Source organism: Macaca nemestrina, chromosome 14 (assembly GCF_043159975.1).
Source record: "Macaca nemestrina isolate mMacNem1 chromosome 14, mMacNem.hap1, whole genome shotgun sequence".
NCBI classification, from domain to species: domain Eukaryota; kingdom Metazoa; phylum Chordata; class Mammalia; order Primates; family Cercopithecidae; genus Macaca; species Macaca nemestrina.
This window is the reverse complement of record NC_092138.1, coordinates 41,113,628-41,136,440: the sequence shown is the minus strand read 5'-3', so window position 1 is coordinate 41,136,440 and position 22,813 is coordinate 41,113,628. Positions and strand designations below refer to the sequence as shown.

At 36.4% G+C, this 22,813-nt stretch overlaps 1 protein-coding gene across 2 annotated transcripts in view; it reads left to right on the top strand.

Moving 5' to 3' along the window:
- Positions 1-22,813, top strand: part of LOC139358300 (cytochrome c oxidase subunit 8C, mitochondrial-like) — a 215,607-nt gene that overhangs the window by 162,819 nt on the left and 29,975 nt on the right. Inside the window, exon 3 of one of the 2 annotated variants that reach the window (XR_011613052.1) lies at positions 14,975-15,174. The exons of the other annotated variant lie outside the window; for it this stretch is intronic. The gene's annotated coding sequence lies outside the window, so the exon portion shown is untranslated. Of the gene's footprint in view, positions 1-14,974; positions 15,175-22,813 lie in introns of those variants that run through there. 2 annotated transcript variants of the gene reach the window in all.

Sequence of the window (22,813 nt, the reverse complement as noted above, 5' to 3'; positions counted from 1 at the left end):
AAGGCAACCACACAAGAAATTGACTTCACATGTTCAAAGGAAAGAAAATTGCCTCTTTTGTTTATTCATTTGTTTGTTTGTTTGTTTTCGTCGTTGTTTTTGAACAAGAGGAAAGACTGACAAAGATGCTCTCCTTGACCAAGCTTTAGTCAGGGCCCTCTAAGATATTTTTTAAGTAGGCTCCATTTTGGGGGGAGTTGTTATAAGTCCAATTTTCACAAGAATCCTGCTGAATTTGTTTAGTCAATATTCCACCCTCAATATCTGATCACCCTTGAAATCAAATAGAATCCTAGTCCCACCCTAGGCATCTGATTACCCATGCTTGCCTTCAGTAAGAATCCTGTCAAGTTGCTTTGGCACTGAATATTTTTTGAGTCTTTACAAATAGACATTATTGTATGAATACCATATAAAAGTGCTATGCAAGATCAGAAGAAACTGAAGTTATTCATATCCTAATGATTTTTATGTTTTGCTATAGGAAATTTATGATACAGTAAAACCCTAAGTAAAATATACAATTCAGATAATGGTTCCTTGATAATTTAAGTTCTGATTCTCATCGTTGTTCCATAATGTAATCATTGTTATGTCAGTTGAAGTTAAAAGAACAAGGAAAACATCGTTTGCCTTTTATCTGGGTTCTAAATGTTTTATTATTTTTTATTTACATTTTAAAAATTAATGTTATTACAGAAAATTATATATAACCGTGAGACATTCTGAACTAATAAAAAAAAAAGTAATGTGATCATACTTAAAAGAATTTAAAGTATTGTAACTCAGATTCACCTTCGAAAACTCGTGTTCTGGGTGGCTGGCAAGATGGCCAAATACGAACAGCTCTGTTCTACAGCTCCTAGTGAGATCAACACAGAAGGCAGGTGATCTCTGCATTTCCAACTGAGGTGCCCAGCTCATCTCATTGGAACTGGCTAGACAGTAGGTGCAGCCCACAGAGGGCAATACGAAGCAGAGTGGGGCGTTGCCTCACCAGGGAAATGCAAGGGGTTGGGAAATCCCCTCCCCTAGACAAGGGAAACCATGAGGGACTGTGCCATGAGGCTCTGTGCATTCTATCCCAGATACTACACTTTTCCCATGGTCTTCACAACCACAGACCAGGGGACTCCCTTGGGTGCCTACACCACCAGAGTCCTGGGTTTCAACACAAAACTGGTTGGCTATTTGGGCAACCACTGAGCTAGCTGCAGGAGTCATTTTTCATAACCCAGTGGTGCCTGGAATGCCAGTGAGACAGAACAGTGCACTCTCCTGGAAAGGGGACTGAAGCAGGGAGCCAAGTGGTCTAGCTCAGTGAATTCCCCCTGTCCCCCTGCCTGCCACAGAGCCCAGGAAGCTAAGATCCACTGGCTTGAAATTCTCACTGTAAAGCACAGCAGTCTGAAGTTGACCTGGGATGCTCGAGCTTGGTGGGGTGAGGGGCATCCACCATTACTGAGGCTTGACTAGGCGGTTTTCCCCTCACAGTGTGAAGAAAGCCACCAGGAAGTTCAAACATGACGGACCCCACTGCAGTTCAGCAAAGCCTCTGTAACCAAACTGCCTGCTAGATTCCTCCTCTCTGGGCAGGGCATCTCTGAAAGAAAGGCAGCAGCCCCAGTCAGGGACTTATAGATAAAACTCCCATCTCCCCAGGACAGAGCACATCGGGGAAGGGGTGGCTGTGGGCACAGCTTCAACAGACTTAAACATTCCTGCTTGCCGGCTCTGAAGAGAGCAGCAGATCTCCCAGCACAGCACTTGAGCCCTGGTAAGGGACAGACTGACTCCTCAAGTGGGTCCCTGACCCCTGTGCTTCCTGACTGGGAGACACCTCCCTGCAGGGGTCAACAAACACCTCATACAGGAGAGCTCTGGATGGCATCTGGCAGGTGCCCCTCTCGGACAAAGATTCCAGAAGAAAGAACAGGCAGCAATCTGCGTTCTGCAGCTTCCGCTGGTGATACCCAGGCAAACAGGGTCTGGAGTGGACCTCCAGCAAACTCCAGCAGACCTGCAGCAGAGGGCCCTGACTCTCAGAAGGAAAACTAACAAACAGAAGGGAATAGCATCAACATCAACAAAAAGGATGCCCACAAAAAAACTTTATCCAAAGGTCATCAACATCAAAGACCAAAGGTAGATAAATCCATGAAGATGAAGAAAACACAGGGCAAAAAGGATGAAAATTCCAAAAACCCAAACACCTCTTCACCTCCAAAGGATCAAAACTCCTTGCCAGCAAGAGAACAAAACTGGATGGAGTATGAGTTTGACGAATTGACAGAAGTAGGCTTTGGAAGGTGGGTAATAACACACTCCTCCAAGCTAAAGGAGCATGTTATAACCCAATGCAAAGAAGTTAAGAAACTTGAAAAAAGTTAGACTAATTACTAACTAGAGTAACCAGTTTAGAGAAGAACATAAATGACCTGAAGGAGGTGAAAAACACAGCACAAGAACTTTGTGAAGCACATACAAGTATCAATAGCAGAATCAGTCAAGTGGAACAGTGATATCAGAGATTGAAGATCAACTGAATGAAATGAAGTGTGAAGACAAGATTAGAGAAAAAAAAAAAGAATAAAAAGGAATGAACAAAGCCTTCAAGAAACATGGGACTATGTGAAAAGACCAAGTCTACATTTGATTGGTGTGCCTGATAGTGATGGGGAGAATGTAACGAAGTTGGAAAACACTCTTCAAGGTACTATCCAGGAGAACTTCCCCACCCAAGCAAGACAGGATAACATTCAGATTCAGGAAATACAGAGAACACCACAAAGATGCTCCTCAAGAAGAGCAACCCCAAGACACATAATTGTCAGATTCACCAAGGTTGAAAAAGGAAAAAGTGTTATGGGCAGTCAGAGAGAAAAGTCAAATTACCCACAAAGCGAAGCCCATCAGACTAACAGCGGATCTCTCTGCAGAAACCCTACAAGCCAGAAGAGAGTGAGGAGCCAATCTTCAACATTCTTAAAGAAAAAAATTTTCAACCCAGAATTTCATATCCAGCCAAACCAAGCTTCATAAGTGAAGGAGAAATGAAATCCTTTACAGACAAGCAAACGCTAAGAGATTTTCTCACCACCAGGCCTGCCTCACAAGAGCTCCTGAAGGAAGCACTAAATATGGGAAGGAAAAATTGATACCAGCCACTGCAAAAACATATCAAATTGTAAAGACCATTAACACTATGACAAAACTGAATCAGCTAACAGACAAAATAACCAGCTAGCTTCATAATGACAGGATCAAATTCACACATAACAATATTAACCATAAATATAAACAGGCTAAAAGCCACAATTAAAAGACACAGACTGGCAAATTAGATAAAGATTCAAGACCCATCAGTGTGCTGTATTCAAGAGATCCATCTCACATGCAAAGACACACATAAGCTCAAAATAAAGTGACGGAGAAATATTTACCAAGTGTATGGAAATCAAAAAAAAAAAATGGGTTGTAATCCTAGTTTCTGATAACACAGACTTTAAACCAACAAAGATGAAAAAAGACAAAGACGGGCATTACATAAGGGAGCAATGCAACAAGAAGAGCTAACTATCCTAAATATATATGTAACCAATACAGGAGAACACAAATTCATAAAGCAAATTATTGGAGACCCACGAAGAGACTTAGACTCCTTCACAATAATAGTGGGAGACTTTAACACTCTACTGTCAATATTAGACAGATCAAGGAGAGAAAAATTAACAAGGATATTCAGGACTTGAACTCAATTCTGGACCAAGTGGACCTAATAGACATCTACAGAACTCTCCACCCCAAATCAACAGAATATGCATTCTTCTCAGCACTACATCACACTTATTCTAAAACTGATCACATAATTGAAAGTAAAACACTCCTCAGCAAATGCAAAAGAATGGACATGATAACAACGAGTCTCTCAGACCATAGTACAATCAAATTAGAACTCAGAATTAAGAAACTCACTCAAAACTGCACAAATACATGGAAATTGAACAACTTGCTCCTGAATGACTACAGGGTAAATGACAAATTAAGGCAGAAATAAGTAAGTTATTTGAAACTATGAGAACAGAGACACCACATACAAGAACCTCTGGGACACAAATAAAGCAGTGTGTAGAGGGAAATTTATAGCACTAAGTGCCCAGAGGAGAAAGCGGGAAAGATCTAAAATTGACAGCAGAACATCACAATGAAAAGAACTAGAGAAGCAAGAGAAAACAAATTCAAAAACCATCAGAAGACAAGAAATAACTAAGATCAGAGCAGAACTAAAAGAGATAGACACAAAAAAAGACCTTCAAAAAAATCAATGAATCCAGGAGCTGGTTTTTTGAAAAGATTAACAAAATAGATAGACTGTTAGCCAGACTAATAGAGAATAAAAAAGAGAAGAATCAAACAGACATAATAAAAAATGATAAAGGGGAGATCACCATTGATCCCACAGAAATACAAACTACCATCAGAGAATAGTATAAACATCTCTACGCAAATAAACTAGAAAATCTAGAAGAAATGGATAAATTCCTGGACACATACACTCTCCCAAGACTAAACAAGGAAGAAGTCAAATTCCTGAATAGACCAATAACAATTTCTGAAATTGAGGCATTAATAGCCTACCAACCAAAAAAACTCCAGAACCAGAGGGATTCACAGCCAAATTCTACCAGAAGTACAAAGAGGAGATGGTACCATTCCTTCTGAAACTATTCTAAACAATAGAAAAAGAGGGACTCCTCCCTAACTCATGTTACGAGGCCAGTATCATTCTGATACCAAAACCTGGCAGAGACACAACAAAAAAAACCACAACATTTCAAGCCAATATCTCTGATGAACATTGGTGCAAAAATCCTCAATATAATACTGGCAAACTGAATCCAGCAGCACATCAAAAAGTATATCCACCACTATCAAGTTGGCTTCATCCCTGGGATGCAAGACTGATTCAACATATACAAATCAATAAATGTAATCCATCACATAAACAGAACCAGTGATAAAAACCACATGATTATCTCAATAGATGCAGAAAAGGCCTTCAATAAAATTCAACATTGCTTCATGCTAAAAACTCTCAATAAACTAGCCATTGATGGAGTGCATCTCAAAAAAATAAAAGCTATTTATGACAAACCCACAGCCAATATCATACTGAATGGGCAAAAGCTGGAACCATTCTCTTGGAAAACCAGCACAAGGCAAGGATGCCCTCTCTCACCACTCCTATTCAACATAGTATTGGAAGTTCTGGCCAGGGCAATCAGGCAAGAGAAAGAAATAAAGGGTTTTCAAATAAGAAGAGAGGAAGTCAAATTGACTCTGTTTGCAGATGACCTGATTGTATATTTAGAAAACTCCATTGTCTCAGCCCAAAATGTCCTTAAGCTGATAAGCAACTTCAGGAAAGTCTCAGGATACAAAATCAATGTGCAAAAATCACAAACATTCCTATACACCAATAATAGAGAGTCAAATCATGAGTGAACTCCCATTCACAATTGATACAAAGAGAATAAAATACCTAGGAATACAACTTGTAAGGGACATGAAGGACCTCTTCAAGGAGAACTACAAACCACTGCTCAAGGAAATGAGAGAGGACACAAACAAATGGAAAAAACATTCCATGCTCTTGGACAGGAAGAATCAGTATCATGAAAATGCTCATACTGCCCAAAGTAATTTACAGATTAAATGCTCTTCCCATCAAGCTACCATTGACTTTCTTCAGAGCATTAGAAAAAAAAACACTTTAAATTTCATATGTAACAAAAAAAGAACGCATATAGCCAAGACAATCCTAAGCAATAAGAACAAAGCTGGAGGCATCATGCTACCTGGCTTCAAACTGTACTACATGGCTACAGTAACCAAAACAGCATGGTACTGGTACCAACACAGATATATAGACCAATGGAACAGAACAGGCCTCGAAAATAATGCTACACATCTACAACCATCTGATCTTTGACAAACCTGACAAAAACAAGAAATGGGGAAAGGATTCCCTAATTTAATAAATGGTGTTGGGAAAACTGGCTAGTCATATGCAGAAAACAGAAACTGGGCCCCTTTCTTACATCGTATACAAAAATTAACTCAAGGTGGATAAAAGACTTAAACATAAGACCTAAAATCATAAAAACCCTAGAAAAAAACCAAGGCAATATCATTCAGGACATAGGCATGGGCAATGACTTCATGAGTAAAACACCAAAAGCAATTGCAACAAAAGCCAAAATTGACAAAGGAGATCTAATTAAACTAAAGAGCTTCTGTGCAGTAAAAGAAACTATCATCAGAGTGAACAGGAAATCTACAGAATGGGAGAAAATTTTTGCAATCTATCCATCTGACAAAGGGCTAATATCCAGAATCTACAAGGAATTTAAAACACATTTACAAGAAAAAGACAAACAACCCCATCCAAAAATAGGCAAAGGATATGAACAGTCACTTGTCAAAACAAGACATTTATGTGGCCAACAAACACGAAAAAAAACTCATCATCACTGGTCATTAGAGAAATGAAATTCAAGACCACCATGAGATACCATGCCAGTTAGAATGGCGATCATTTAAAAGTCAGGAAACAACAGATACTGGAGAGGGTGTGGAGAAATAAGAACACTTTTACACTGTTGGTGGGAGTGAAAATTAGTTCAACCATTGTGGAAGACAGTGTGGTGATTCCTCAAGGATCTAGAACCAGAAATACCATTTGACCCAGCAATCCCATTACTGGGTATATACTCAATGGAGTATAAATCATTCTATAAAGGCACATGCCCATGTATGTTTATTGCAGCAGTATTCAGAATAGCAAAGACTCGGAACCAACCCAAATGCCCATCAATGATAGACTGGATAAAGAAAATGTAGCACATATACACCATGGAATACTATGCAGCCATAAAAAAGGATGAGTTTATGTTCTTTGCAGGGACATGAATGAAGCCGGAAACCATCATTCTCAGCAAACTAACACAGGAACAGAAAACCAAACAACACATGTTCTCACTCATAAGTGGGAGTTGAATAATGATAACACATGGACACAGGGAGAGGAACATCACACACAGCAGCCTGTCAGGGGGTGAGGGGCTGGTGGAGGGATGACATTAGGAGAAATTCCTAATATAGATGAAAGGTTGATGGGTGCAGCAAACCACCATGGCATGTATATACCTATGTAACAAACCTGCACGTTCTGCACATGTACCCCAGAACTTAAAGTATAATTTTAAAAACCTCATGTTCTACTTTAAGCAGTTCATTTTTCTTTCATTATTAAAGGGAATTTGTATTAGAAGTTTAATATTGACATAAGGAAAACATTTCAAAGGAAGTACAACTTGACTTACTTTTCTCTAAATAAAACAAAAAGTAATTATTTCAATTGTTTCAAAGTGGTTCTTATTATAACTGTTTGAAAAATTTATAAAGAAAATCAAATTACCAAAGTTTGTGATAAAAATAATTAACAGCAATCTTACGGTGGCAGTATTATGATAGCTTCTTAGGAAGACATATTATTTTCACATTCAAGTCAACTCTGTTTTTTCGTAATTTAATGATAATTTTTACTAGTGTGAATTTAGCTCTTCATCAGAAAAATTAACTCTTTAGTAAATAAATGTTTCCTTTTACCTGACCATTGAACATTTATTGATGTTTCATTAAGATCCTTCTTTTAGAAAGCTTTTTTCTAAGTTTTCTTTTTTTTTTTTTTTTTTTTTTTTTTGAGACGGAGTCTCACGCTGTTGCCCAGGCTGGAGTGCAGTGGCGCGATCTCGGCTCACTGCAAGCTCCGCCTCCCGGGTTCCCGCCATTCTCCTGCCTCAGCCTCCTGAGTAGCTGGGACTACAGGCGCCCGCCACCGCGCCCGGCTAATTTTTTTTGTATTTTTAGTAGAGACGGGGTTTCACTGTGGTCTCGATCTCCTGACCTTGTGATCCGCCCGCCTCGGCCTCCCAAAGTGCTGGGATTACAGGCTTGAGCCACCGCGCCCGGCCAACTTTTTTCTAAGTTTTCTAAGAGATGTTCAAAGGTCAATTGCTAATAGCAATTCAGTGATTTAGGTTAAATCTGATTTTTAGAAGTTGCTGCTCTTGAGTTCATTGTCCCCCACTCTAATACATGGATTTTGAAAAGAAGCAGTTAAATTGATATAATTTCCACTGAATCGTTTACAGTGCAAGTACTAAGATGGCAAGTCTTTAATGGAATCTATTTTGGGGATATTCAATGCTAAAATTTGGTGAGTTTCTCCTCTCTCTTTCTCTCCCTCTTTCTCTCTCTCTCAAGCTCACAAACTAAATTCTACTTCTCAGTTACTTTTTTGGTGATAGGTACCATCTTATATAACATGCACTATTGTCTATTTGAGATTATTAGAAATTATTTTCAAAAAATAATTAACAATTATCAAATAGATGTAATGCATTATAACTAAGGATCTAGTAGAAAACATTTAGTGAAAAGACACAAATAGCTCTACCCCATTAAGGCATGAATAGACATATTAAAATATTGTTTATGGAAATTTTATTTTTATTAACTTACCTTTTAATGGAAAATAATTATTTTGTATAGCTATTAAAGGAGTTACAATACAGAATTCTATTTTTTGTCTATTGTTAATATTGTTTATGAATATCTAAGTTTATTCCAGGGTTTCATATTAATAAATAACTGTATACACATGAAAAATAAATCACAGTATACATGGTGATAGGTCTTCATTCTCACTATTGGCATGACAAAATTGAGCTATCAAATTTACACATATGTATATTTATGACTTTATTGGAAACAACTGTACTTGTTATTCTAAAAGCTTCTGATAGAAAGGGAAATCAAGATGGTATCAGAAAATTAAAGAAAATTGGCCATTCATTTCAAATAAACATGAATAATTACTGAATTTTGATGCTGAGCTGTATCACTGGGTAAAGAAAGACATCAGAATTTTAACTGATATTCTAATTTTATTATTTGTATTTTTTTTTTTTTTGAGACTGAGTCACACTCTGTTGCCCAGGCTGAAGTTCAGCGATGAGATCTCAGATCACTGCAATCTCCGCCTCCAGGGTTCAAGCGATTCTAGTGCCTTAGCCTCCCGAGTAGCTGGGATTACAGGCATGCACTACCACACCGGAAAAATTTTTGTATTTTTAGTAGAAACAGGGTTTCACCATGTTAGCCAGGCTGGCCTCAAACTCCTGGCCTCAGGTGATCCACCTGCCTCAAACTCACAAAGTACTGAGATCACAGGCGTGAGCCATTGTGCCTGGCCCCTGTGTTCTAATTTTAATTGCCAAAATAAAGTACTGATTTATTTAATTTTGTCAGTAAAACTAAAACGAAAAAAATCTGTCAAAATGAAAATATTGAATTATTTTAACACCAATTACTCAGCAAGATGCTGTTGTCAGTAATTGTTAACCATGTAGTTAGAATATGTACAGACCTCTATGTCCATATCATGTAAATAATACAGTGTCAGAGTTAAAATGCAGTTTCTGGAGGCAAAATGGTGAGGATTGAAACATAATGCTACATGCCTTCATTTGTCTTCACACAACTTTAATTCTCAGGTTTCTCACTTGCCTAAATAGGAATAATAATATTTATTAAATACTTGCTTTAATGATTAAACACAATATTATAAGTAAATGACTCATCAGACTTGCTGTCACATAACAAACTCCATAATAAGTATGAGCTATATAGTACATGATTGACATGTACTTGTAAAATCTTTTGCCAAATTATCATTTCTATTCAAGTGTCTTAAATTTCACAATTATAATAGAAGTTTATTAATTTGAGGGAACATCACAGGTCAAATAGGCACTGCTTGACTTACATGTTGTAAAGCTTTCCTAACATAGCATGTGATCCTATGTTAAAGTATAAAATGTTTCAGGGAAGAGTAATTTCTTGAACTGATTTTCACAAAGTGATTGGTTGCTAATGAGGACAACCATCTTTCCAGGAAGGGGCACATTTGCATAGTAGTTAAGAACATGAAACCTGAAGGTAAATTGTGGTTCTAATAATTACTAGTAATCACAGGCAAATTATTTTATTTTCCCTCACTTCAGTTACCTGTTTGTAACATGCAGATAAACATTTTTTTTTTCCTTATTTTACTTTAAGTTCTGGGATACAGGTACAGAAAGTACAGGTTTGTTACATAGGTATACATGTGACATGGTGGTTTGCTACACCTATCAAACCATCATCTAGATCTTAAGTCCTGCTTGCATTAGATATTTGTCCTAATGCTCTCACTCTCCTTGCCCCCCCCACCCCAGACAGGCCCCAGTGTTGTCCATGTGTTCTCATTGTTCAACTTCCACTTATGAGTGAGAACATGCAGTCTTTGATTTTCTATTCCTGTGTTAGTTTGCTGAGAATGATGGCTTCCAGCTTCATCCATGTCCCTGCAAAGGATATGAACTCATTCTTTTTTATGGCCACATAGTATTCCATGGTGTATATGTGCCATAATTGCTTTATTCAGTCTATCTCTGATGGGCATTCGGGTTGGTTCCAAGTCCTTGCTATTGTAAATAGTACTGCAATAAACACATGTGTGTGTGTGTCTTTATAGTAGAATGATTTACAATCTTTTGGGTATATACCCAGAATGAGATTGCTGGATCAAATGGTATTTCTGGTTCTAGATCCTTGAGGAATCTCCACACTGTCTTCCACAATGGTTGAACTAATTTACACTCACACCAACAGTGTAAAAGTGTTCCTATTTCTCCACAGCCTCGCCAGCATCTGTTGTTTCCTGACTTTCCAATAATTGCCATTTGAACTGGCGTGAGATGGTATCCCATTGTGGTTTTTATTTGCATTTCTCTAGTGACCAGTGATGATAAGCTTTTTTTCATTTGTCTGTTTGGCCACATAAATGTCTTGTTTTGACAAGTGTCTGTTCATATGTTTTGCCCATTTTTTGATGGGGTTGTTTGTTTTTTTTCTTGTAAATGTGTTTAAGTTCCTTGTAGATTCTGGATATTAGACCTTTGTAAGATAAATAGATTGCAAAAATTTTCTCCCATTCTGTAGGTTTTCTGTTCCTTCTGATGATAGTTTCACTTGCCATGCAGAAGCTCTTTAGTTTAATTAGATCTCCTTTGTCAATTTTTGTTTTTGTTGCAATTGTTGCTGGTGATTTCATCAAAAAATCTTTGTCTGTGCCTATTTCCTGAATGGTATTGCCCAGATTTTCTTCTAGGGTTCATATAATTTTGGATTTTACATTTAAGTCTTTTATACAACTTGAGTTAATTTTTGTGTAATTTATAAGGAATGGATCCAGTTTCTGTTTTCTGCATATGGCTAGCCATTTTTTTCCCAGCATCTTTATTAAATAGGGAATCCTTTCCCTATTGCTTCTTTTTGTCAGGTTTGTCAAAGATCATATGGTTATAAATGTGTGGTTTTATTTCTGAGGTCTCTGTTCTGTTCCATTGGTCTATATATCTGCTTTGGTTACTGTAGCCTTATAGTATAGTCTACAGTCAGGTAACATGATGCCTCCAGCTTTTCTCTTTTTGCTAAGGATTCTCAGGTTACAAAATCAATGTGCAAAAATAATAAGCATTGGCCGGGCATGGTGTCTCACACCTGTAATCCCAGCACTTTGGGAAGCCATGGTGGGTGGATCACCTGAGGTCAGGAATTTGAGATCAGCCTGACCAACATGTTAAAACCCCGTCTCTACTAAAAATACAAAATTAGTTTGGCATGGTGATGTATGCCTATAATGCCAGCTACTTGGGAGGCTGAGGCAGGAGAATCACTTGAACCCAGGTGACGGAGGTTGCAGTGAGCTGAGATCACACCATAGCACTCCAGCCTGGGCAACAAGAGCAAGACACCAACTCAAAAAGTAAATAAAGAAATAAATAAAACAAGAATTAATATACAACAACAATAGATAAGCAGAGAGTCAAATCATGAGTGTTCTCCCATTCCCTCCCATTCCCCATTCCCAATTGATACAAAGAGAATAAAATACCTATGAATACAACTTACAAGGGATGTGAAGGACCTCTTCAAGGAGAACTACAAACCACTGCTTAAGTAAATAAGAGAGAACACAAACAAATGGAAAAAATTTCATGCTCATGGATAGAAAGAATCAATATCATGAAAATGGCCATACCGCCCATAGTAATATAGATTCAATGCTGTTCCCATCAAGCTACCAATGACTTTCTTCACAGAATTAGAAAAAAAACTACATTAAATTTCATATGGAACTAAAAAGAGCCCCTATAGACAAGACCAAGACAATCCAGATTAATATTTTACCTACTTCATAGGGTTGTTGCTAGTGTTAAATAAGTTTTTATTTCTAAAACACTAAAAGGAATTCTGAGGTATAAGAACTACACGAGAGCCTAATATTATAATTATCATCTCATTATTATTCCAAGAGCAATATAAGGTAACATGTAGGGGGCCATGGAGGAGACCACCTGTAGGGAATTGCCGTGCAGGGGCAAATCATCTCACTTGTTGAAATTTGAACAAGGTGGTCTCATATTTCTAGCTATCCCAGTCACCTAGTAGAAATATATGTTAGTCATCTTTGGAAGAAAATAGTAATATCCCTATCTTCAAAAAATATCCACAGTTAATTTTATAAATACATGGTCTGGCACAAAACAAAGAACAAATATGGTTGTGAAAAGAAATGAAAACATCAAATTAACAGAGGCAAGACTGTAGAGACACACAAAGGTAAAAATTACTCTTGCTAATAATAGAAAGACTTTAAACATGTCCAAGCTGAAAACTTCCATAAGAAATTAAATATTATATAATTCAAAACACAACATACAAATAAAAAAAATCAATAGGTGAGTTTAGCAGGAGATTAGGAAGCACTAAAGAAAGAATTAGTATACTTGAAAATAAATTGCATTGTAAGTTCAGAATAAAGCATAGAGAGACAGAATGTATTATATATATGTATATAATGTACATATATACATCAAAGAGACAAGAAGGGAAGAGGGACAAAGTAAATAATGAAACTAGTTAACATATTTTAATTGGAATCTCAAAATATCTGACATGTAAATATTAGTAATTAAAGCTAATTATATCTTCAAGTTATTACTAGAAAATGAGCACCAAGCCAGAATTCTCTAAGGTAATTTATCCCACTTTCAGATAAACTACATTTGAAGTAAAACACTGAAATTCTCAGAAAATTAAAAAAAAATAGCAATTCGTAACTGCAGGAAGTACTATGAGATATTATTGGGTGTTTGTCCCCCAGGAAAAAAAATGCCAGATGGATAACTGAGATGGAGAACAAGTAAGATTTCAAAGTGAGTGTACAATTTTACAGTGAAACAGAAAAAGTTCAAGACTTCCATTTGCTCCATATGATCTAGAAAGTTTGGTGTTTTAAATTTTAATTTTAGTCATTTTATGTAGCTGTATCTAATTTTTATATTTATTTTTATTTATCTGCTGACTAAGGATGTTAAAAACTTTTTCATGCATATATTGAATTTTTCTATATTTTCTTTGGAGAAGTATCCATTTGATACTTTTGCACATTTTTATTGGTTTATTTGCCTGTTTATTACTAGGGTCCATGTTTTTATTTTTTTAAACATACACTTGGCTACTACATTTTCTTCTCAGTCATATGGAGGACTTATATATATTTTCTACTAGTTATATTGTTGGTCATGTTTTTGGATGAGCATGAGTTTTTCCTTTTATAAATTATAGTTTTCCATTGCCACATCTTATGCTTCATACATTCTGTGTCCTCTAAAAAATCTTGGCCTAACTTAAAATTGTGAAAAGACAGTCCTGTTTTCTTCTATTATTCTACTACTTTTGATTTGAAGTGTAGGCCTATGATCCATCTCAAATTGATTTTTGTGTGAGTTGTTAGATATGAGACAAGAGCAAGTTGCTGCTGCTGCTTCATTTTCTTTCTCTTCCCTTTCCTCTTCCTCTTACTCTTTGTCTTCTTTTTCCCCTGCTCCTGCCTCTCCACCTCTCCTTCTTCTCCTTCCCTCCTTCTCCTTCTCCTCCTCTTCCTCCTCCTTCTTCTTCTTCTTACTCTTCTTCTTCTTCCTTGTCCTCCTCTTCTGCTTCTGCTTCCGCTTTTGTTTCTGCTTCTCCTCCTCCTTCTCTTTCTCCATCTTTCTTCTCCAGCACTAAAATTTATTAGAAAAACCAATTAAAAATTTATGTCTATTGCTTTGCTACAATTGTCAAAAATTATTTACCCATATACAGGTTAATATCTAAAGTCTATTAATTTACATTGAGCTATTTACCAAATATGTTGCCAATACTACACAGTCTGTCTTAATTACTATAGGGTGTTTTATGTCAAGTAGGGTTAGTTCTCAAACTTTGTTTTTTTTCTTTTGCAAGATTACTTAGGTAATTCATGGTCTTTTGCCCTTTCAAATAAATTTTAACATTTGCACATTTTTATAAAAAAAGATGATGAGATTTTACTGACTTTGTTAATTTGAAAAACTTACCTATTAGAACTATTGGATTATCTAGTCTATCAACATGGTGTCATGAGATCCTTGGGGTGTCACTTTGCCAGCTAGAAACCTCTGTGGCTGGCAGTGCCTTCTGTCTGAGTATCAGTCACTCATACTGGGCTCATTCCATTCACTTGGCCCAGCATGCTGCCCTCAGAAGAGATACCGGCCCAGATCCCACACTTGCCAAGAGCGAGCCAAGTGCAGAGAAGTAAGGGCTGTGTGGACAAGTGAGCATGGTGTCCAGCCACCGTGCACAGCTAGGCACAGCGCCTGCTGTGATGGGGCAGGCAGCTCCAGGTGCCAGTATATGTGCCAGATCCTTGTGAGAGTGTGGCTGGACTAGATGTACCACATGCAACTTCCACTGTGGGTGTCCGTGTTTGATCCAGGGGGATGCAGTGGCACTTGGAAGCTTGGGGACACCAGGAACCGCAGAGCCCCGAAGAGGATGTCACAGCCCCGGATCGGGAAGCCCCTAGGTCCGAGCTTCCTGAAGGGTCACAGTTCTTCTCTCCTTCTTATTGCCCACAACATGGTCATCATGGTAAGTGGCGGGTGGGGGATGTTTCAGCTTTGCTTGTGATACAGCCCTTTCAGTCCCACCATTCGGCAGGTCCTGAATTCTTGCCCTGTGTCAAGGAAGAATGAGGTATGTGGACAACTGGAGGGTGAGCAAGTTTAGAGGAGCTTCACTGAGACACAGGGGAGCTCCCAGGAGGCACAAAGTGGATGGCTACTTTCCACAGTCAGGTTGTCCCAATGAGCAGCCAGCTCTCAGCTGAGAGGAGACCACCAGTGGGTAGCTTCTTTCTGTAGGCAGGTTGTCCCCACGAGTCAAGGAGACCTGAAATTAGTAGCTCCCTCCTGAAGCTGGTAGTCGCAAAGTCTGTGTGGCTCACTGAGTCCAGGTTTTTATGGGCTCAGAATAGAGGATGTACGTTCTGATTGGTCCACGGGGAGTCATAGGTGGGCCTGGAAAAGGCACATGTTCTCACTCTAGGCCACAGACTCCACCCAGAACTGGCAGACTGGTTCCCAGGCTTCGGGTCTTCCCTGCCTTGAAGGTGGGATTTCACTGGTGACCTGACCCTTTGTGCACAAGAGTCTGTCTGCCTCCTGCCACGATCACCAAGTCGTCCATAGCACCCAGGCTATTTGTGCCGAGGGGCACCTGCAGGCCTATCCCGCACCACACTCAGCCCCGCCTCAGCCTCCTTCCCATGCTTGTTTGTCCCCAAAATCCGGAAGGGGTCAAGGTGGCAGGGGGCTGGTAAATCAATACTCCCCTGAGCATGGGCACACCTGGCTAGGTCACAACAGCAACTGAGCTCAGCCACAACTTTCCTCTGCCCTGCAGTGGGCGCTGGGAGCTAGGAGAGGTCAGGCAGCAGGAGCAGGCACTTTCAGATCTGCAGCGGAAGGGGAATTCCTGGGTCCCGAGAGTGCAGGGATGCCCAGGTCCAGTTGTCCCGGCAGCTGCAGCTGCGCACAGAAACTTGGGGCTTCTGCCCCACTTATTGAGCAGTGGGTGGAGCTTTCATCTTTTTCCTGGCTTCTGCCACCCTGCAGAGCGTGCAGCCGCAATCACGCCTCCATGCTGCAGCCAGCATCTTTGCAACTGCCGCTCCCAATAGGCCACTACCGCCAGCAGTGATACGTCTACCCAGCTATTCAACTTTTGTTTAATTTTTATTGGTAATGTTTTGTTGCTTTTAGGTTAGAAATCTTGAACATTTTATGTGGCATACAGTGCTTAGGATTTGATATTTTGTAATTCTATTGAAAGAGATTCTTTTAGATTTTTAAATATTTTGTTGCTATTATATATGAAATTTTGTTTAATGGCTTTATACCCTGCAACATTTCTAAATTTAATGATTAACTTTACTAGTTGTTTGAATATCCTTTATGATTTTCTACATACAAAATTATGGTAGCTATAAATAAAGATAGTTTTGCCTTTTCCTTTCTAAACTATGTGACTATTATATACTTTTCTTTCTTTATTTTTTTTCCTTCAACTTTTAAGTTCAGGGGTACAAGTGCAGGATGTACAGGTTTGTGACATATGTAAACGTGCGGCATGGTGGTTTGCTGCACAGGTCATTCCATCATTTAGGTATTAAAATAGCCCAGCATGCATTAGCTACTTTTCCTGATACTGTCCCTCCCCTAACCTCTCCTCTGACAGGCCCCAGTGTGTGTAGTTTGCCACCAAGTGTCCATGTGTTCTCATCATTCAGCTCCCACTTACAAGGGAAAAGATGCTCTATTTGGTTTTCTGTTCCTGGGTAAGTTTGCTGAGGTTAATGGTTTCCAGCTCCATCCATGTTCCTGCAAAGAACATGATCTCATTCTTTTTTATAGCTGCATAGTATTCCAGTGTATATTTCCCACATTTTCTTTATCCAGTCTATAACTGATGGGAATTTGGGTTGATTATGTTTCTTCACTGTTGTGAATAGTGTTATTTACTTTTCATTCCCTATTTTACTGAAACTTCCAGTACATTAATAACTAGAAACAGAAAAATGGGCATATTTATTTTATTCCCAATGTGTAGTAAGAAGCACTCAACATTGTGTTATTAGATATGATATTAGATGCACTTTATCAGTTTGAGAAAATTTTCTTCCATTCTTAGTTTGCTGAGGTTTGTTTGAAGTCATAAACAGGAATTGCATTTGTTAAAATTATTTTTAAAATATCTCTTGAAATAAACACAGCATAGTATTTTGCTCACTCAGATAATTCACTGAAATATATGTATTCATTTTCACATGCTAACACACCTCACATTACTGCGATAAATTCAACGTAATCACAATATATTTTATTTGATGTTATATTTATGTATTTTATTTGATGTTCCTGCACTTGATAAACATATTGCAATAAATTCTTGCATCTATGTTCAGAAGGGATAATTATCTGTATTTCTCTTCCTTTATAATGTTTTTGTCCTTTATTTTTGCTGCCAAGAGGTATACTGGTCTCATAAAATAAGGTGGCAAATATTCATTCATTCTCTATTTCCTGAAATAGTTTTTGTGTGAATTATGCATTTTTGTCTTATAAATTTGATATAATTCAGACGTAAAGCCATCAGAATCTGGACACTTCTTACTGGGAAGTTGTATAATTACAAATTGAATTCATACAGTGAGTTCAGGCCATTGATGCATTTTTAATAGACTTTATTTTAGAATAGCTATACAGAGAAAAAGATAGAAAAAAAATGGAGTAGGTAGTACAGAGAGTTCCTAAATACTCTGGAACATGGTTTCCCATCTTATTACCCTCTTACTTTAGTATGGCACATTTGCTAAAATTAATGAACCAATATTGATAGATTATTTTTAGCTTAAGTCTATAGTTTATCCAGATTTCCTTAGTTTTTACCTAATGTCCTTTTTTTTCTCCCAATATCTTATCTAGAATATTACATTAGTTATATTTCCTTTGGTACCACATGGCTGTAACAATTTCACAGATTTTCTTGTCTTTGATGACCTCGACAATTTTGAAACATGTTAGGCAGTTGTATTGTAGGATAACTCATTATTGAATTGTATCTGAATTTTTTTTCTCATGAATAAACCGGTATTATATATTTGGGGGAGGAAGATTATAGAAGTGCCATTTTATTACATTATATTAAAGTCACATGCTATCAACATCATTTATCATTGATATTGACTCTAATTACTTGGCTTGAGATAATACTTTTCAGATTTCTCCATTGTAAAAGCTCCCTTTTTTTCCACTTTCTATAATGTAGTCTTTTGAAGGAAATCACCATGAACAGGCTGCATTTAAGAAGTAGTGAATTATCATTACTCTCCTTGAGTATAGTACATCTACATGAATTATTTAAAATCCTCCACGGACTATTTGTTTATTATCCTACATTTTTAAATCAATACTATCATTTTTATATCAGTGTGGATTCATAGTTTTTTTTTTAATGCACTGGGTTATAATCCAACACTACTTAATTTATGTTGTTGCTCAAATTGTTTTTTATTGGTGAGAAGAAAAGCCAAAATATTTGATGGCTTTGTACTGCAAAATTATTAAGGGCTAACCTTTAAACAGTTTGTTGGAGAAGAAAAAAGAGTAAATGTGACTCTAAATGACACAGAGAACACCTTGTGCAAATGATGTACTCTAATAAGTAATATAACACCAGGCATCCAGGAGTTACGTTTAGTCAGTAAAGACTTCTCATATAATAATCAGAATTTGTCTAAGCACATTTTTTTTTTTTAAGATGGAATTTTGGTCTTGTGGCCCAGGCTGGAGTGCAATGGTGCAATCTTGGCTCACTGCCATCTCCACCTCATAGGTTCAAGTGATTCTCCTGCCTCAGCCTCCTGAGTAGCTGGGATTACAGGTGCCCATCACCATGCCCAGCTAACTTTTTTGGATTTTTAGTAGAGACGTTGTTTCGCCGTGTTGGCCAGGCTCTTCTCGAACTCCTGCCCTCAGGTGATCCACCCACCTCAGCCTCCCAAAGTGCTGGGATTACAGGCGTGAGCCACCGTGCTTGGCCTAAGCACATTTTTTAAAGTGAATATACTAGGTAGAAAATACACTTGAAAATAGAAGGAAGAAAGCAACTGCCTGTACTCTGCCAAAATCATCTTCCAACATAAAAAAATCAACTTAAAAGACTGATTTAAGATAATGCCTGACCCTTTGAACTAAGAATCACATCAATGTAGGCTTTTTTGGATGGCTAAAATAAACATCAATATGGAAAAGAATAGTACTCTTAATCTGAACTGTTTTATACTTTTCTAAAACAAAAAGTTGATTCATTTTGTTTATTCATTTATTATTGGTACAATAATAAAACATGAGGCATAATAGAGGCATGTTTGGCTTTTAACCCAAAATCTTTCTTGTCTGTAGTTGATTATGGACTCAATGCAGATAAATTTTATGAAGTTGGATGTAAAAGTCTACAATGCTTAAAGGTTCATGAGTAAATAAAAAAAAGACAACGTTAAAATATTCTTAGATATTCAATACAACATGGAGTTTTAATGTACACGCTTAAAATAAAAATTTTATTAGCTTAAAATATTTTCTCAATTATCACTGAGGAGTGATGATAAATCACCCCTATGCGCAGTGAGAAGTTAATACAGAAAACAGAAAAATTTTGGAGACTTTCCAAATAGCATCATTATATTTAGTAACTAAGGGGAGTAATGTTAATGATTTGGGTTTTATTTACATTTTTAATATTATCAAAGCACAGATTCTAACCACAGTCTTGAATTTGAAGAACCACCTATACTATGCCACAATCTTTAAATAATTTCTTAACTACGTGCAAATATTATTTTAAATATGACACCAAGAAATAGCTTAATTAGAATTTTTTTTTGTTTAGAGATTTCCAAATCTAGATGGATTTTCCTTCATCTTTGAGGGAAAAAGTCATTACAAATAGTTACATAAATTCATTCATTTTGTAGATCATATAAATGCCCAAAAATTTTTAGTGAATTCTCCACAGCTTTCAGAGCAGCACAATCAAAATGAAAGCTCAAGAAACTTTCCTTACACTTTCACTTTGCTATTCAAATATAAAATAGACACTTTAAATCATTGGATTATTTACACATTTTAAAAATTTGATTGTAATAATAGAAACATTTTAAAGTTCTCACAAGTATTCAAAGTCAGTTGTATCTGAAAATTATCCAAACTATTCTTCAGTTGTCACAGACTTAGAATTGTCAGCTGTGTGTGTGTATAAACATATGTATAGAAATATATTAATACTTTGGTGATATATAAATATACATATTAGCCTGAAGATATTGTTTCATAACGTTGTGCATTTCTTTCTAATACATTATGATTTTTAATAATACAAGTATTAATTTCTTAGAAGCTACATTAAACCATGATTTTCAATGATATTTATAAAAGTTTATTAATTCTCTTTTGTAATTTTGAGGCAACTTTCTCAGTGTACATCAAGAAAATGTTAAGTGGAATCACTGAGTCTTGTGTAACAGAACTTATTACTAATTCTGGATCTATACCACTTCAGAAAATAACAAAAAGAAAAAAAAATCTGGAATTTAGATTCTACAAACTTTGTTAATTCTCTGTTAATAACACACCATTAATTCTCTATTAATGACACAATATCCTTAGCATCATGCACTTATAAACATTACCTAATAACATTCTTACATGACTTAATTTTAGATGAATGCCTAAAGATTTTTAAAAGAATGTAGGTAGATGCTAATTATTATTATACCTAGAAACTTTCATATACTCAAAGGACATATGAATCTTTAAAAAAATAAAATAAAAAGTCATGACTAATAGTATTGTATTTCTCAAAATTATGTACGGAAATGATATCAGTCATTTCTACTAATGCATTCCTGTCTTCCTCTTTTAATCACATTTTCTTTTGTATGTATCTATTCTCTTTCACTTCTTGAAAGGAAAAATGTACAATAATGCATTCTGACAGATCTAATCCTTTAATCAAATTTTATAAAAGCTTGGGGAATGTTTAGAATTTAATATTGTCACCTGATTTTAAAGAGGTGCTTTACATTAGTTGTCTAGAGAGTTCTGAATCTCTCTTCAATAATTCAAAAGTAATGCTGAAACATCAAGGCAGAAGAACAAATGTTTGTCATCCAAGTACATAAAGTTGAACAGATCTTTCCACATCATTCACAGGAACCAATAAACATGCATTGTAATAGTTAAGTTGAAAATGTATGACATTTATTTCTCTAGCAATGGAAATGCCTTTTCTATCAATCAGTTTCCTAAATGATAGGTTATTTTAATAAAAGCTTCTAATACTTTGATATCCCAAAGAGATAAATACAAAACCGCCATTAATAAATTGTTTATATTATAGTAAAATGAATACTGATTTCCTTTTTATTATCTTCCCATTGAAACCAGACATGACTAAGAAATAATTTTACTACCAATTTGGTTTGGCCTGATCATATATTATGAGTTTCCTTGGGAAGTATACAAAACATTTCTTCATTTTTTACTTCAAAATCAATAATACTTTTCTAGATCTTGAAACTGACTTCACTTAATCCAGGTTATGATGCTTGGCCCAACACTTAAACACAACTCTCAGTATCTCAGGAGTAAGAAAGCAGAAAAAAAGGTGAATTTCTCAGGGTACCTTGCAACTAGCATACTGATTCAACAATGAAAATCGTTTTGACATATTGAGATATTGACATTTTGAGATATTAGCATATATGGCATCTTTTGCTGCTCTTGCTGATAATGAGTAAAGTAATAGATATGTGTATTTAGCTAGATTCTACAGTGCAGTGTTCAAAAGACAGAGCATCATACTGGTTAAAAACAAGTAAATAAAAAGATATTCTGCATTCATAGATTAAAATAATTATTGTTAAAATGTCCATATTACCCAAAGCAATCTACGGATTCAATAAAACCATTATCAGAATTCCAATCCCATTATTCAGATAAATAGAAAAATCAATCTCCAAATTCCTGTAGAACAACAAAAGACCTAAAAGAGCCATAGCAATCTTAAGAAAGTAAAACAAAGTTGAAGTCATTGGAGTCCCTGATTTGAAGTTATTTTACAAAGCTACAGTAATCAAAACAGTATGATCTTGATATAAAATCAAACACATAGACCAATGGAACAGAATAGAGAGCAGCAAGAATACACAGTGGGGGAAGGATAGTTTCTTTAATAAATTATGTTGAGGAAACTGGATATCCACATACAAAAGAATGGAATCAGACCCTGTCTTCACCATATACCAACAATAACTCCAAATGGTTTAAAGGCTTACATGTGAGAACTGAAACTGTAAAACTCATAGAAGAAAACATAGAAGAAAAGCTCCTTGACAATAGTCTTTGCAATGATTTTTTAAAATATAACCCCAAATCACAGGCAATATAAGCAAAAATAAACAAATGAGACTATATCAAATCAAAAAGTTTCTGCACAGCAAAGGAAACAATTAACAAAATAAAAAGACAGCCTATGGAATGAGAGAGACTATTGCAAATCATATATCTAAGGGGCTAATATCCAAAATGTATAGGGTACTCACAACTCAGTAATAAATAAATAAACTGATTTAAAAATAGACAAACGACCTAAATAGACATTTTTCAATGAAGACATATGAATGGCCAACAAGTCTTTGAAAAAGTACTTAATA